Source organism: Bidens hawaiensis, unplaced genomic scaffold (genome assembly GCF_021521415.1).
Source record: "Bidens hawaiensis isolate Kalapana, Puna unplaced genomic scaffold, B.hawaiensis_p1.1 tig00047348_1, whole genome shotgun sequence".
In the NCBI taxonomy this organism is placed as follows: Eukaryota; Viridiplantae; Streptophyta; class Magnoliopsida; order Asterales; family Asteraceae; genus Bidens; species Bidens hawaiensis.
Genome location: NW_027498440.1, coordinates 43,853 through 60,710, shown reverse-complemented (window position 1 = coordinate 60,710; position 16,858 = coordinate 43,853). Strand labels below are relative to the sequence as shown.

The 16,858-nt window shown below is 36.1% G+C and overlaps 1 pseudogene; it reads right to left on the bottom strand.

The window, feature by feature from the left end:
- Positions 1–708: 708 nt before the first annotated feature.
- Positions 709–3,123, bottom strand: LOC143596884 (protein FAR1-RELATED SEQUENCE 5-like; annotated as a pseudogene).
- Positions 3,124–16,858: the final 13,735 nt, after the last annotated feature.

Genomic DNA, 16,858 nt, shown 5'->3' with positions numbered 1-16,858 from the left:
TCCGTTGTTGAATGTCTTGGTGGTTTAATGGTTGTAGTATGTTTTGATGGATAATGCCAGATATGGTTTGAGTATGATTTGATGAATAATGATTGGTAACTTGTAGCTCAGGTTGTGCAACTTGTGTGGTTTGTAAAAAACACATTGTTGGTTTTGTATTGTTAGTAGACGGATATTACAAAAGAATATGAGTTGCTACATATGAATATGCAAATGTATTTGATATGATATAGTAAGGACAATGGAAGGTGTGTCCAAAAATTATAGGCATAGAAAGTGAAAGTAATAAACAACCGAATGTATTTGAAGATAACAAAGTATGTGCAACAAGTATGAAAATAACACACAACAACAACTCATCGATGATACAGTTAACCATAATGAATCCCCTCTCCCCTACAATTATAGAAATAACACAAAACAGAAAAGGCATGAATGTGTTTGGGTAGTGTGTATTTTAGGAGGGACAATTGAATTCGTGCGTTAAAGTTATATGAAAATAACAAATCATCATCCATACATTTAGCCATAATGAATCAACTATGATTATGAAAATAGCACACACCCAAAAATGCTAAAGTACCTATAAATATCAAATCATCGATATGGATAACCGGTGTCTGATTCAAAAAAAGAAAACACGAATCAATCAAACCATGTAAAAGTGTTTTGTTTAAAAAAGGTAGTATTAAAAAATAGACATGCAGGCTATTCTTCCATAGTCTCATTATGTGATGAGATCGGTCCGTCTTCTGAAGTGTTCTCATTGATATGGTACTTGTGATGGTTACGTGCGTCATGACCTGGCTCGTGGCATATTCTACAAGTCCTTGGGGGCTTATCCAGTTGACTTTGACTGATAGCTTGCTCGCGTAATGACCTATAGCGAATTGGAAGCCCACATCCTTTATTCCTAACACCAATTGGAGCACGAATATTGATTTGCTCTGGTTGGGTAACACCGGTTAGTTCAGCAAACCTGTCTCGCCGATTGGGTCTAGGGGCATCAAAAATAACCTCATCAACGGTGGCTTTGTACTGATTGATGTAGTCACGGTAATGTTGTAGCTTCTCCATATCAGTAACCAACTTGTTTATAATATGACCATGAGCAATGTTTATGTCTCAAACAACACGATAAACGTCGGTAGTTTTGTCTATGTTGGGCTCATCAAATCCAATTGACCGCATAGGGCTGTTAGAGACAGCGTCTTTTGTCCACCTACGACTAATGTACTGCTTGGGAAATACACTGATGTCTAAAATGTGGAGCACCTTGAAGATGTGACGACATAGTAAACCAAATTGCTCGAACCTCTTACAGTTGCAATACACAGTGACGTCTTCCTTGCGAATCATAACCTATCAAGAAGCATAATTTATAGGTAAATAAGTGACAACACATAAACACAGTACCAAAAAAATGTCATACTACATACCTCGTGAAAAGAATCAGGTAGGTGTAGAAAGTCACGAATATTGAACTTCAGATAATCATCAACAGGTAGGTAACTCATGGAAGTGCAATTGTGAAGAGCTGCATGTATTTCCAATTGGACATAAAAAAATGGTCCGTGTGTAGATTTCGGAAGCTTGTTTCTCAAGTGCAAAGTTACTCCATGTTTCGGCTCTTTTGTACCTACAGTCATGATCGTTCTTCCTATGTTCGTGTCTCTGATGATCTAAGGCTGTATCAAAATGTGACAGGAACTTAACCAAAGTGCATCGCGGGTTACAAAACTTGCCAAAAAATGGTTCTCGCTCTCTGATCGGGATGATGTACGCATGAGCCCAGACATGGTTTCTTCACGATAATATGCAGGAATCCATGATTGTCTAATGTGAAATATATCTTTCAGCCAATCGTGGTCATTTAACTGAAAATCATTCATGATTGAAGCCCACTCCTTTTCGAAAAGTTTGGGTGCTATTGAGTCCGTCCACACAATATCACACAACCGAGTCTTAAAATCTGTGGTGTTGCAAAGGTTGGATCCAAACTGGAAGAATACAATGTTAGAATGGTATACAAAAAAACATTCAAAAAGGGATAAGCGAAAAACATAGTTTTGTTATACCTTCCCTGACAACTTATCCATAATATGCCACATGCAAAGCCTATGCCTCGAATTAGGGAAAACGTCTTCAATTGCACGTTTCATAGCCGGGTCTTGGTCAGTTACAACAACTGATGGTTCATAACCAAAAGCCCTCTTAAAACACCTCAGCAACCAAATGTATGATTCGGCGGTTTCCGATCCAAACAATGCTGCACCAAGGGTAACATTCCTGTTATGGTTGTCGATGCCAGTAAACGGAACAAAAACCAAGTTGTACAGGCACAAAAAAAAATAACTAATCACTTTGTAAAATAGTATAATGGAATACGACTAAAAGTAAGTGTTGTGTTATTACTTGTTATGTCGATATGTTGCATCAAATGACACAACATCACCAAAAACGTAGAAATTCATCTTCGCACGCTCGTTTGCCCAAAATAAACCCTTTAACGCACCGTCAGGGCTAGTAAAATAATCACATGAGAAATTAGGAAAAAAAATCTTTCTTCGCCATAAGGCGCTGAACAGCCATCTCAGCATCTTAGTCTCCTATATATAAGTTGATATATCTTTTATAGTTTTTGCAATCAGACTTTGTTGCGCCAACTTTATCGAAACCGCCATACATGGTCCTCATTATGTTGAAAGCTTTAACCGGACCGATGTTAATATTAGCAAGATCGTCTAACATCTTTTTGTGTGTGAATGTTAGCTCACGAGCAATAGTTATGAAATGGATGTCGTCTTCATCAACAAATGGATGATTGTGTGCTTCACCAAAATATTTCACCCTATAATTTCCTTTATCCGTTAACGTTAGCCTTAATTATGCATCGCAATTGGTTCTTTGAGAACCATTCCTACGCTGATTTTTCCCTTTGAAATCTTCAGCTATTGTGTCAACTTCTTTAACGGTTCTTGATGCCTCTTTAGTGCAAACAAAGTACTTCAAACGAACAACATTATTTTCCACCCACTGGGTTGATTTCCTAATACAAAAACCGCCGGCTAAAGCGTACCTTTGATAGAATGCCTCTGCCTCGTCAATAGTGTCAAAAAGCATACCTTCGTTGGGTTTGATTGACGCAGACACAACTGGCGTGTATGTCTTCCTACCAGAATTGGGAGATATATGTTGTATACCAACCTCCTTGTATACGGGTGGATCTATAAGAACGATGTAACGTAAGTAAGGATATACAACAAAGAACAATATAATATGTACTCACCCCCGCCAAACTATTGTATATTTTTGTTATTTAAACACATGAAAAACTGATCAGTTTGATGACTAAAGGTTACAAGACTTTGACCAAACAAAAAAACACACAAGTTAGCAGATCAATTCAAATCTGAATAGTTTACAGGTTATATGCAAACAAAGAAACGCTGAATAAAAAGAGACAATCAAAATCCGTTAAATATAACACAACAAGCCTATCAAATCATGTTCTAGTCATATCACCTAGATAGTATTCAATGGAAAAAGAACACACTAGATACTAAAACACAGCAACCCAATCAATATGGAAACGGACACATAAACACCTGGAATGAAATACTAAAACATCTTCTCTTTATATTGAGTAAATAAAACACACTTCAAATATGAGTAAAACAACATCCGGTAATACAACACAAAAACACTATGAATACTAATATGAAAAAAAACCGCACATAGAGTCATCGTGATGTATATTGAGTAAAAACACGATGATGAATATTGAGTAAACAATGATGTATATAGAGTCATCAAAACACACTTCCAATATGAATAAAATCAACAACTAGTAGTAGAATACAAAAACACTATGAATATGAATCTGAAATACATCTGCACATATCAAGCCTAAGACGACGTATTGATTCTGATAACCTATCGACGAACAACTTAGTATGTATATATTTACCTAGTTCATCTACGTCCTTGAAGTTACTCATGGTGAATTGTTTCTGGAAATCGACTGAAACTTGCTCTGAAATTCGTTAATGGATTGTTTATAGTAAATAATATGATTGATATTATTCCAAGATTATAGATAGAGATTATAACTGCCGATTCCATTAAATTAGATATTTATTTTACTTAATTAATTTATTTTTGGTTAATTAAAATAAAATGTTTGTTTACAATCATGCCCTTACATGGAAAACTAGATCTTAGGGTCAAAAACACTTCTTACACTTCTTAGGATAGATCTACTTCTTATTCTAACCTTCCTCTCTCTCTCTCTATATATATATATATATATATATATATATATATATATATATATATATATATATATAATATAATATAATATAAGCAAGTTTATAAAGACGTTCAACGACGAGAAAACATGAATTAGAAGTGTCGTTAATAAAATAGTGTTGTTTATTATTAACGTATACATACATATATATATATATAGGGGTGGGATCTAGAGAGAACTCCTCTTAAAGAGAGAACTAAAGAACTAGTAAAGAATTATTTTTAACTATTTTTAAAAAATTATTTTGTGATTTTTTTTCTTTCCTCCTAATAAGATGATATTGTTCCTAAAAAAACCGTCTATGTAATACGTATGTGCATTAATGTGTATTGTATATATAAAATAGTGTTTTATTGCATATAATACAACATAAATACATTATCTAAATACACACTATTGAATATATGCAAATACGACACTAATAATTGTATGCAAAACACATTATCGCATATATATAATACAACACTAATACACATATGCACTATATCGATTTTTTTTTAATTTGTGTATATAATATAACAGTATTGCAAATATACAATACAAACAACTATATATATGCTATTCAACACTATTTAAAATATCAAAATGCACACTATTGCAAATATGCATTATAAAAAAAGTCGGTGTATTGCATATATGCATTACAACGTTAATTTTTTTTTATTTTTTTGGTAATTTTTTTATATTTTTGTGGTGAAGAATAACAACTTATAAGATGGATGAAAGAAAAAAATTAAAAATATTTTTTTTAATTAAATTAAAAATACTTCATTATTAGTTCTCTAGTTATCTCCATAAAATGGAGTTCTCTCATGATCCTCTCCCTATATATATACATATATATATATACACAAAAACTTGTAACTGTATTAATTGACAAGAACTACAAACTTTATGATGCTAGTTTTAATAGAATAATATTTACTTAATAGCTAATATTAATTTATCATTTATTAAAACTAATTTAATAATTAACAAGAACTAATTAAAAATAAAACCCTAAAAAACGGGTGGTCGGGTTCAAACTCACGACCACCGGGTCTTAACACACACACCAAACCAACTGGAGTAAGATGCCAGTTGTGTATCAAATGAAAACATAAGTTTAAATAATAGGCTGTTAAAAATCCAAATTGGATCATAAACCCTAGAATCATAATTGATTAATCCAATCAGTGATTGGTAAATTTGATTAGGGCTTTTTTTACGGATCAACGACGACTATATTACACCTATTAATTACCTGTAACGCTGCTGGATGGATTGTTGACGACGACGGGAACAGACGGCTTGAACGCGAGCTTGTTAGGGGACGGGACGGCTTCGATAATAAAATTAACCACGAGGGTTTACGTTGTAATGGTATGTGGAACGTGCAAGTCAGTTTAATTGCAATATCATCACCTCTAGAGGGTATAACACCCACCTACTATGGATGGTTTCGTATTTTTGTAATTCCGTCATCCTATTGATCTAGTTTACCAAATTAACTACGTCGGTGAAGATAGTTGAGGTTGTATGAACGATTCGCATATATAAATTCCATGATTAGGACGAAGACTGTGGTACAAGACATCAAACGGGTCACGGGTTACGGGTTTGGATATGTGTTAGGTGTTGGACCTTGATTATAATATAAATATTAAACAAATTACAATCTAGTCCCTATATTATATAGATGGATACAAAATAGGTTAAAACTAAACTTTATGGGTGTAAATTGAATTTAACCAAAGATATAATATTTTAATTAAATATATATGATAACTAATAATAATAAAATAATAATACTCGATATATACGATATTTTATTGATTAAAGTTACCCGAAAACGAAAATGTGTCGGATATTGGATATTAATAAAATAACTAAAAACCCCGAGTTGTTACAGTGTTTCATAACGGGCCACCAATAATCTCTCTTTAAATCGGAGCACATTTTAGTAGTTCCGGGATGGATGGAATATCGAGATTTGTGAGCCTCATCTAGTATTCTTTTCCTTACTTCTTTTCTCGGAATCCATATTCGATCATACCTTAACTTAATGCCATATTCATCTCCAGTTAAATCCTTAACTTGCCCAAATATACTTTCTTTCTTTACGTTTTCTTCCTTTAAAGCCTCGGCTTGAGTTGCCTTTATTCCTGTCATTAGTTTAGAGCTCAGGATTAACTTATACAATCCGACCTTAAGGGTTGGATATTTTCTTTTAGGCTAAGAGCATCAGCAAATACATTTGCCTTCCCTGGATGATATAGGATTTCCCAATCATAATCATTTATTAACTTCAACCATCTACGTTGCCTCATATTCAAATCCTTTTGTTCGAAAAAATACTTTAAACTTTTGTGATATGAGTAGATGGTGCACTTGGTCCCATATAAGTAATTTCTCCACATCTTCAAAGCAAAGACCACTGCTGCTAGCTCCAGATCGTGAGTCGGGTAGTTAGCTTCGCTCGATTTTAATTGCCTTGAGGCATAAGCTATGACCTTACCCCGCTGTATAAGTACACAACCTAATCCTTGATGAGAAGCATCTGAATATATTACCGGATCTTCAATTCCTTTTGGTAGGGTTAGTATTGGGGCTTGAGTTAAATGCTTCTTTAATTCTTGGAAAGCTTTTCCTAGACTATCACCCCATACAAACTTAATGTCTTTCTTAGTTAATTTTGTAAGGGTTGTTGATATCCTAGCAAAATCTTGGATGAATCGTCGATAATACCGAGCCAGTCCTACGAAACTTCTTACGTTAGTAGGTGTCTTGGGTAGTTCCCATTTGATTATATCTTCTATCTTTGTGGGATCTACTTGTATCCCCTGATAATTTATTACATGTGTTAGGCATTGCACAACTTGTAACCAAAATTCACATTTTGAAAATTTGGCATACAACTTATTCTTCCTTAAGATTTCCAGGACTTCACGTAAGTGATACGCATGTTCATCTTGAGTCTTGGAGTAAACCAGAATATCAACGATGAAAACGATAACATATTTATCTAACACCGGTTTACATACCCGATTCATCATGTCCATAAATATAGCTGGTGCATTAGTTAACGCAAAAGACATGACTAAGAATTCATAATGTCCATACCTAGTACGGAACGTTGTCTTTGGAATATATTCACTCTTAATCTTCAATTGATGGTATCCTGATCTTAGATCAATTTTAGAGAACCAACATGCTCCTTGCAACTGGTCAAATAAATCATCAATCCTAGATAAGGATACTTATTCTTGATAGTTAACTTATTTAACTCATGATAATCTATACACATTCTAAGACTATCATCTTTCTTTTTTACAAGCAGTACCGGCGCGCCCCATGGTGAGATACTTGGTCGAATAATTCCTTTATCGAGTAATTATTGCATTTGAATCATTAGTTCTTTCATTTCTGAAGGTGCTAGCCTATAAGAGGCTTTAGCTACAGGTTTTGCTCCCGGTATAGGTCTATTTTAAATTCTACTTCTCAATCTGGTGGAATTCCTAGTAATTCATTTAGAAATACATCGGGAAACTCACATGCTACATAAACTTCTTCTACTTTCTTGGTTTCCTTCTGAGTATCGATTTCATATGCTAGATAAGCAAAACATCCATTGTGAATCATCCTAGTAGCTTTCATTACTGAAATTATCTTAATTGGTTGTTTCTCCCGATCACCATAAATAGTTACAATACTTCGATATGGTGATTGAAGTTTGATGGATTTGGTGTCACAGTTAATTTGAGCTTTATAAGCGGCTAACTAGTCCATTCCTATTACTAGGTCAAATTCACCTAATGTCTTAACCATTGTTCTTATAGGAAAGGTTTGTCCTTCTAGGTTAAGGAAACAATTATCTATAGCCTCTGTAATTTCTATTTGTTTTCCATCAGTTATTTCCAATGTAAAGGAGCGTTCTAGTTTCCTTAAAGGATTGCTTAGTGTGTAACAAAACTTATATGAAATGAAACTCTTATTTGCACCAAAATCAAATAATACGGTTGCTGGTAACTTATTAAGGAGAAACGTACCAGTAATCACGTCGTCTGCTTGCTTAGCTTCTTTTGCAGTCATATTGAATGCTCGGGCTTTTGGCTTATTCTCTGTTGCTTTATTCTTTATCTTGGGACATGTATTTCATAGGTGGTCAGTTGACCCACATTCATAGCAAGCTGTTGGTGGTTCAGGGCATTCTGAGATGACATGCCTAGGCTTACGGCAACTATAACAAACATTTCCTAAAGCACATACTCCAAAATGTTGTCTTCCATATTTTAAACATTGATTAGGTTCTCGTTTAAAGTTTCCCTTCTGAGGATTTAATCTTTAAGTTTTGTTTTGGTTTTCCGGCTTCTTATACTCTTCCCTTTTTTCTCTTATTGTTCTCTACCTTTTCCCTATCCAGCTCTGTTGCTATACTATAGCTAGCTTCAATTGCCTCCTAACAAGTCTGAGGGTTGGTAGACTTAATGAAAGTACGGTATTCCACCGGCAATCCCCGAATAAAACGATGGATTCTATTATCTTCATGTGTTACCATGTGAGGCACACAACGAGCATTTCATTAAATTTTGTGACATATTCCCGATATGCCATATTACCCGGTTCCAACATCAAAAACTCTTCTACAATCCTTCTCCTTTCGTTTATTGGGCAAAACTGTTGAATAAGCATATCGAATAACCTTTCCCAAGGACTTTGATTTGCAGCTTCTTTTCCCTGGGCCTGAATGATTAATTCCCACCAATGCAGCACCTCCCTCTTGAAAGTATGTGTATCCAACTTCAATTTTTCTTGGGGATCACATTCACATATTATTAACAACGCCTCCATTTGACTAACCAATTCATGGGAATTGATGGCATCTTGTGTTCCCATGAACTCGGGTGGTTGGGAAGACTTGAAGATTTTATAGCTACTTTCTTTCTTTTTAGTCCCATTTCCTTGAGTTTCATTAATGGCTTCCCGGTTGGCAAGTATTTGTGCAACTTGTTCGGCTACCATCCGATCTCGTTCAACTTTTATTATGCGGAATTCTCCTTCTTCATTATTTCCAGGATTTTCCCGATCATTAGTTTCATTATGATCTCTCCCTCCATCTTCATTTTTAAAACTTTCTTGGCTTAAGTTCATATTGATAAACAGTCAATATTTAAAAATGTTATTTATCATACACAACGTATATTACAAGGCTAATAGCTACCGGAATACGCTTATCCTATTTAGCATATAATACAGTATGCTACCCCCAAGTTTCTTTTCTTATAGTAACTACTTCCTTTGTCTTCCAAGTTTGATAGGTTAAAGCCTAAGTAATCCAAAGAATACCTAGTATGCTAAAATCTTAGGCTCTGATACCAACTTGTCACACCCCACCCAGGATGGGCTACTTAAAGTGACCAGTCAGCACATACTTACATCGGAAATGTAATCTTATATAAAAACTAAAACATTTGTTACATATATAACGGTTACAAATAAAACATAATGTAAAACATTCAAACTCGTCCAACACTTAGCAGCTAATTTCCCATCCTTACTTTATCAACCTGTAAAACATGCTCAGGTAAAAATACATCAACACAAGGTTGGTGAGTCACATAAGCCGACATATTTAATAAACAGATACCAAAACAAATTTACTGATCAACTATGAGCTCATTGCATGCCACACCATAATTATAACTTGTCCGTTTCACGTTAAAGTCGGGTCAACATTATATATTCACACATACAAACTTTACGTATGTCTACTGTTGTATTAAGTGCATGTTCCCTCGGGAAAATATAATGATCATTATAATACATATAACACCTTGGGTACCACACCATATGTGCCATGCAAATACATGATCAATAACAATCCAAATAGTTTTATGAGCATGTATCAGAGTTTTGAAAATAGTTTAAGTAACTCACCTCAACAGACTTTCTTCAGCTATTTTGGCTCTGCCCATTTCAATCGGAATCTAAGAATTAACACACCAGTTTACTTGCCCACGTCTAGAAAATAATATCTTAACTCTCATAGCCCTTCACACAACAACTGTCATTATCGTGCACACCCATTCAAGTCCAAACATAAAATGGTTCAACAATCATACCCAGACATTTACAGTTTATCTTAATAATTCATGACCAAAGTGGTCGTACCATACCACAATATGACTGTGCGCGTACTAGGCAGGTTATGTCAAGGCCATACGCCCAGCTCTAATGGAAAACTACTGTTAAGTCTCTAGGCTATTTATTATTCAAATATTGAAGGGTATATATATATGTGTGTGTGTGTATGTATGTGGTTAAAATACTTGTTAGCATGCCAGTTACCCATTACAAATTACCCCTTCAAGTCTTTTATTGTTTTATTGTGCATCGAAATACTTCAATGTTTATTTATTTTGAAGAATGTAACGCCGTCAAATAGGGATGGCAATATGTGTGAGTTTTGGTAATCTTAGGAGGGGTTTGTATTTTAACAAAAGATCTTCATGACCTCTTTTGTCTGCGTCGAGCAAACACGCGCAGACGTTCAGGTTTGCAGATTGTTTGTTTTCTGGAAGACATTTCGATAAAAAAAGGTTTGCGCCCTCTTTTTCGCGCAGACATGGACCACCCACCTCTCAAATCTTCTAACATCTTCTTATATTCATTCATTCCATCAATTCTCTCAAACCCTAGCCCCTTTTCTTAAAAACTCCATTCTCATCACCCCTGCCCCCTCCACCTCCGATCTGCTGCCACCTGACTCCTCCACCTCCGTCCAGCCGCCGACGCCGCTCCCCTTCGCCCCTGCCTCCTCCACCTCCAGCCGCTGCTCCTTTACTTCTGCCTCCTCCGCCCCCTGCCTCATTCGCCAAAAATTGAGCATAAACCATATTGTTTCTTGTCCATTATCTATCAACAAGGTAAGCTTCTTTGTCCATTTAACCTCAATACATAAACCATATATTGCTTGTCAATTACCTTTATTACTTTTAACTACATACTAATTTATTGTCAATTACCTTACTATTTCTTGTCCATTGATAATTGATATCTTGCTTGTATCATCAGTTTGTTTAGGCTAGTTAAGAATTTATTAGGTTTGATGTGTTTATGTTTAGGTTTGATTTCTTACATTGTAATAATTATTATTTTCTATCTTAGGATTAACTTATGAATCTTGTTGATACATATAATGTCTATTTTTAGGTTTAGGTTTTGTTGTTGAATAATGTTAACTGAGCACTCGAATATTGTTTATCTTTAAGTTTGGTTGTTGATTAATAGAAATGGGAGAGAAACAACAATGGTCAAATGAGCATTAGTGATTGGTTCCACCTATTATTGTTGTCATCAGGTCCAACAACTTATGATTATGGACACCGTTTTCCCGACACTGAAGATGATGATGTTGGCACTATTCCTGACCCTACTCATGAGCCAACCCCCGATCCTAATCCAAATAAAAGGGCCAAAACTTCAAAATCATCATCTATCACTATTGATGATTTAGCAGTTGATATGAAAAAAGGCATGACAAAATTTGGTTAAAGGCAAAGACGGTCCAACCATTCGTGAATGTAAGGAGAAGTTAAGCTTGGTTGGGTTAGAAGAGGCGGACCCTCTATTTTTATCCGTTTTCATATATTTAGAGCGTTGGAATTGAGAGAGTATGGATGGAATTGCCAAATACTCCCGAAGTGTTAAAAAGGTGGATTAAGATGACAAGTACAAGTTTAGGAGTATGAAAGGAGTGAAGAACTTGGTTTTTTGGGGTTTTATATTTATATTTTTTTTGCTATGTTGACATTGTATGCTTTTGGTTTATTTGGTTTATGTTGAATGATTATTTAGTTTATGCTGACATTGTATGAATCGATGGCATTGTATGCTTTTGGTTAATTTGGAGTGGTTGTTTTGATGTTTATGTAGTGTGGTTGTTTTGATGTTTATGTTAATGGATGTTTATTTTAATGGTTGTTTATGTTTTATTACCACATGATCATAATGGATCATGATAAGAAATTACTTATAATAATTCTTATGTACTTGTATATCTGCTTTTTTAGGAAAGCTTTGAAACGAATGCGAGACAATGATTCGGCTATGACAGGGCATAAATACACACTAGAGTTATTGCAAGGAAATCCCAAACAATGCATTGAACTGCTACGTATGTCTCGTGAATCATTTGTCCTACTATGTGCACTTTTTAGAACAAATTATTCGTTAAAGGATAGCAAACATGTATCGGTTGAGGAGAAGATAGCTATGTTTTTATGATAATCGGTCATTATCAATGTTACGTGGTTATCAAGCGTAGATTTCAACACTCAAAGCAAACAATTCATAATTTTTTTATGAAGTGTTGGATAAAATGATGTTTTTCGCTTTAGATATGATTGTACCAACTTCTTTCAATCTGAATCCAAATATTGTGGGACATAATAAGAGGCAACAACGGGTTTTTAGAGGAGCGGTTGGTGCACTAGATGGGACCTTGATACATGTTGTTATCCCTACTAGGCAACATGATTTATATTGATGGAGGCCAAAGCATTGAAGAAAGTGCCATATTATATTTGGAGGCTCATGATCGTGCTTCCAAATGTGGCTCATGAAAATGGGCATAACTTGGCCAACGAAGCTCTGTTTCAAGCCCATTACCAGTCAAATCAAAGCTTGAGATGAGGAGCACATTGTGGCAAATTCCGACGGCGGTTTGGCCCTGTTCGAAGCCCAAAACGCCTTCTAAATGAAGTTATGGGCCTTTTATTGTTTTTTCAGCAGTTTTTGCATTTTTCTTTTTGGGTTTATGTTTGGCCCATGGCCTTTTTTAGGCCCATTTCGTATTAGAATCTCTATTTATATGTTTCTTATGTAATTTGGATGGTCAGACTTGAATTTTATTAATAATGTTGGGAGCAGATTTTTTATCCTCGAGATTGAGCTTGATTCAAGGATTTCGACCTATCTTGCTGATCCGAATATTCTGAGGAAGGTATTTGACTAATTCAATTGTCCTTTATTATTTCTTGTTTGTTTTGTAGATAAGATCACGTGTTTAATATGCTAATATGAACGTGGGTTTGAAACGGCCACTATTAAAACTTCGTCAACTTGAACGTGGGCATCAACGAATAGTGGAGGACTTAGTCTAGGGTTTATCCCAGATTTCCCAGAATTTCTGTTGTAACTTTTTCTTATTTAAACGAGCTGGTAGATACGACTATAACACACACATTCACTTGTTTAGCTACTAGCATTCACTGTAACACATGGCATACGATCGTTTATCAGCTCCATCAGTTGTAACCACCTTTTTGTTATTAATAAAATTAACGGTGATAGTTTTCACCGTCTGGGGGCTTTTTGTGCCGGATATTCTCACAATCAAGGGCTTTTTCCCTCGTAATCAAATCATTGTGTTCACTCTTTTTTCTTTCAAGCACTCTACTGTTTTGGACAAAAATCTGCTAAGGATAATGTATCCAAATCTGTCAAGTGAGGTATAGTGCTAATACGATAATAGTGGATGTATAATCGAAATCTTGATGAACAAAGTGATTTGATCACGAGGGAAAAAACCCTTAATTACGATAATCTTCCTTCGGTCAAAACTTAACAAGGTAATCTTTGGTCGAATTACTTTGGTCAAGGATTAACAAGGTAACCTTTGGTCGGATAGTACGCGATTATAGTAATCTCCTGCACAAAAAACCCTCGGACGGTGAAAACTATCACCGTCAAGTTTATTAATGGCGAAAAGTCAGTTACAAGTGATGTGGAGTTGATGATCAACGAATACTATGTGAGTGAATACAAATATCTTAACAGCTAGGGGGTGTGTGATTGTGTGTTCTAATGTTGATCTCAACTCGATATATAAAGAAAAATAGAAAATAACTAACTAACAACCCTTTCCTATAAATCCACTAGTCTTCCACTCTTCGTCATCGTGCTCTTTGACCACGTGCTAATAGCCGTTCATTAGCGAATTAAGCGGTGGACTAGGTCTGAGAGCCGTTGCGCTTACTTAAACGTTAGTCTTCATATGAAATTGTCCATTAGCAGCTACGTTGAATTAGGATCCTGGATCCATACTCCAGCTAAAGAATACTCCATGAAGATAATTGATGCAAGTATGTCTTAAAGTTGTTATACTGTCTAACACATCACCATACTAAACGCAATTATTAGTAAACAAATAATACCGAGGATCGTTGATCCTTTATACCCTGATTCACATCTCAAGGATAATCTATCCATAAGATAGTTAAGGATTAAGGATCCTCAGCATAAAATTCATGCCCTAACAATTTTCCCCAAAATGGCGGGTGATAGTGGAACACAGCTATCATTTTGAATTTCAAACTTACTGCGAAAACTGATAGATGGGACGGTTTTGCCAAAATTATTTACCATTTAGCCCCCAAGATAATAATAACCGTCTATATATGCCGCCCTATATCTTTGATTATAACCATATCTCGAGCCGACGTATCAGGTATCCTTCATACTCTTTTCTTTATTTTCTTTAACAATGACTATTGCTTCATCTTTTTCTTCTCCGTCTCCCTCTAAGCCTTCCGAACAAACTTCAAACGACTCCAAGTTGTTGGAGATGGAACCCCAATGCCTCTTAACCAACCCGTCTGCCGAAATCTGCAAACTCACGGATCCCGAGGTCGATGATTTCCGCTCACTGTTTCCTCCGAAAACCCTATTCCGACCTTACAAATCCAGCATCCGCTGCGACATATATTCCAAGGTCTGGGTCTGTTTTCCGGCGACTCCATTTTTGATTGGCTACAAATATCCCTTTCCTTCTTTTACTCAAAGCTTCTTCGATTCCACCGGCATATCCTATATACAGGCCATGCCTATGATTTGGAGGGTCCTCAACACTATCGAGAGAATCATAGAAGAGAAAAAGATGGATGTCGGTTTTCCAGAGTTATCACACCTGTACACCTTCACTACCCACGGTCCTGCCCGATTCATCTTCAAATCCAAGCCTCGACAACCTCACCCGATACTAAAAGTGACTTTAAACGATTCCTTGTGGAGGAATCAGTTTTTCTTTGTAAAACGTGACTCAATACCAGGAGGGGTTAATCTCCTTTCAAAGTGGGTTAGAAAGGGTAGGATCCTGGATCCTTGAGAAATAGCAGGATCCTTTATGCTTTAACTTTAATTCTGAATCTTCCTATTTGTTTGAAGTTGACAACTTTGTTTCTTTAGGCAAGTTACCTGGCACAGAAGAGAAAACAAAACAGTTCCAAGCACTGGATATCGAGATTAGAACCTTTCAAGCCCGTTTTGTTGAAGCTTTTTGTGATATCTCCTCGGGCTCAAACATGTCAAGTAAGTTAATAATTTTAATATAAATAAAATTAGAATAAGAAAGCTTATCTGTTAACTTTTTTTTCTTTTCAGGCGCCAAGGAATCCCAGAAGTCAGCCGGCAAGTTCTCCCTAGAAGACATTGACTGCATGGTCACCTCCCCTATTATCAAGAAGGAGGCTTTGAAGGAAGGCACTAGTTCCGAACCCAAGACTGTAACAACCAGGGCTAAGTCTGCGGCTTCCAAGAGAAAAAGATCCTCTGATCCTGAAACCCATTATGACATTGTCTTCTCTGTAAGTGTATCCTGACACTTTAAATTGTAGGATCCAATATCCTTTTGATTTTGAGTATTTTGTTGGGTATAGGCTATGAATGCTTTCAAGGAGCATTATGAAAAGACTATCAGCCAAATGAGTGACAAGTTGTCGGGGTTAGGGAAAGCCGTGGTTGCCAAGGATAAGGCCATGATCCAGCTTTCCAAGGAGAAGAAACAGTTGGAGGATCAGATATCCTTAGCCGAAGCCCAACATCAAGAGGCAGTGGAGCAGGCTAAAGATGAGGCCAAAGTGTGGGCTGCCAGGTCAGTATTCCAAGCACGGATCAAGATGCCGAAGGAGGCCGGTGATCCCGCTTTTGACAAGTCGACCTGGGACATGGAGAAGTGGAAGGTTGCTCTTAACGATCTTGGCGGTTAGGATGACGAGGAGATGGCTAAGAACACCGAGGCTGGGACCGGTGGCGTCAAGGAGGTGGTTGAAGCAGGCAAGGGAGATGGTACTGCCGAGGGTGAAGATGCAGCTTAGGTGGGCGATGAAGGATATAGAAGACAAGGCCCGAGCCCACTTTTTTTTTATTTGTGTTGATGTTTTTCTGAACAATTACTTTTGGTCTGTAATAAACACTAGTAACTAGGGTAAAGGATCCATGATCCTTAAGACAATTGGCGGGGGTGACAAAGGTGGAGGGATCCTCTGTTTGTGGGGATGAAGCCTTTGTTGCCCCTGTTTTTCATTTTCCTGCACTTATGAACTGTTAGTAGTACTCACTTAACCCGGATGAAAGGTCCATCTTTTGCATGGTGAAGTCCGGGTTAAGAATTTTAAATAAGTCCTGGTGGCTTATTTTAATTAATATAAATCTTTTGACTATTTACTTGTTATTTTACTCATAAAAGTTTGTTAGATATAACTTTAGAATTGCTGATAGTTTTGAAAA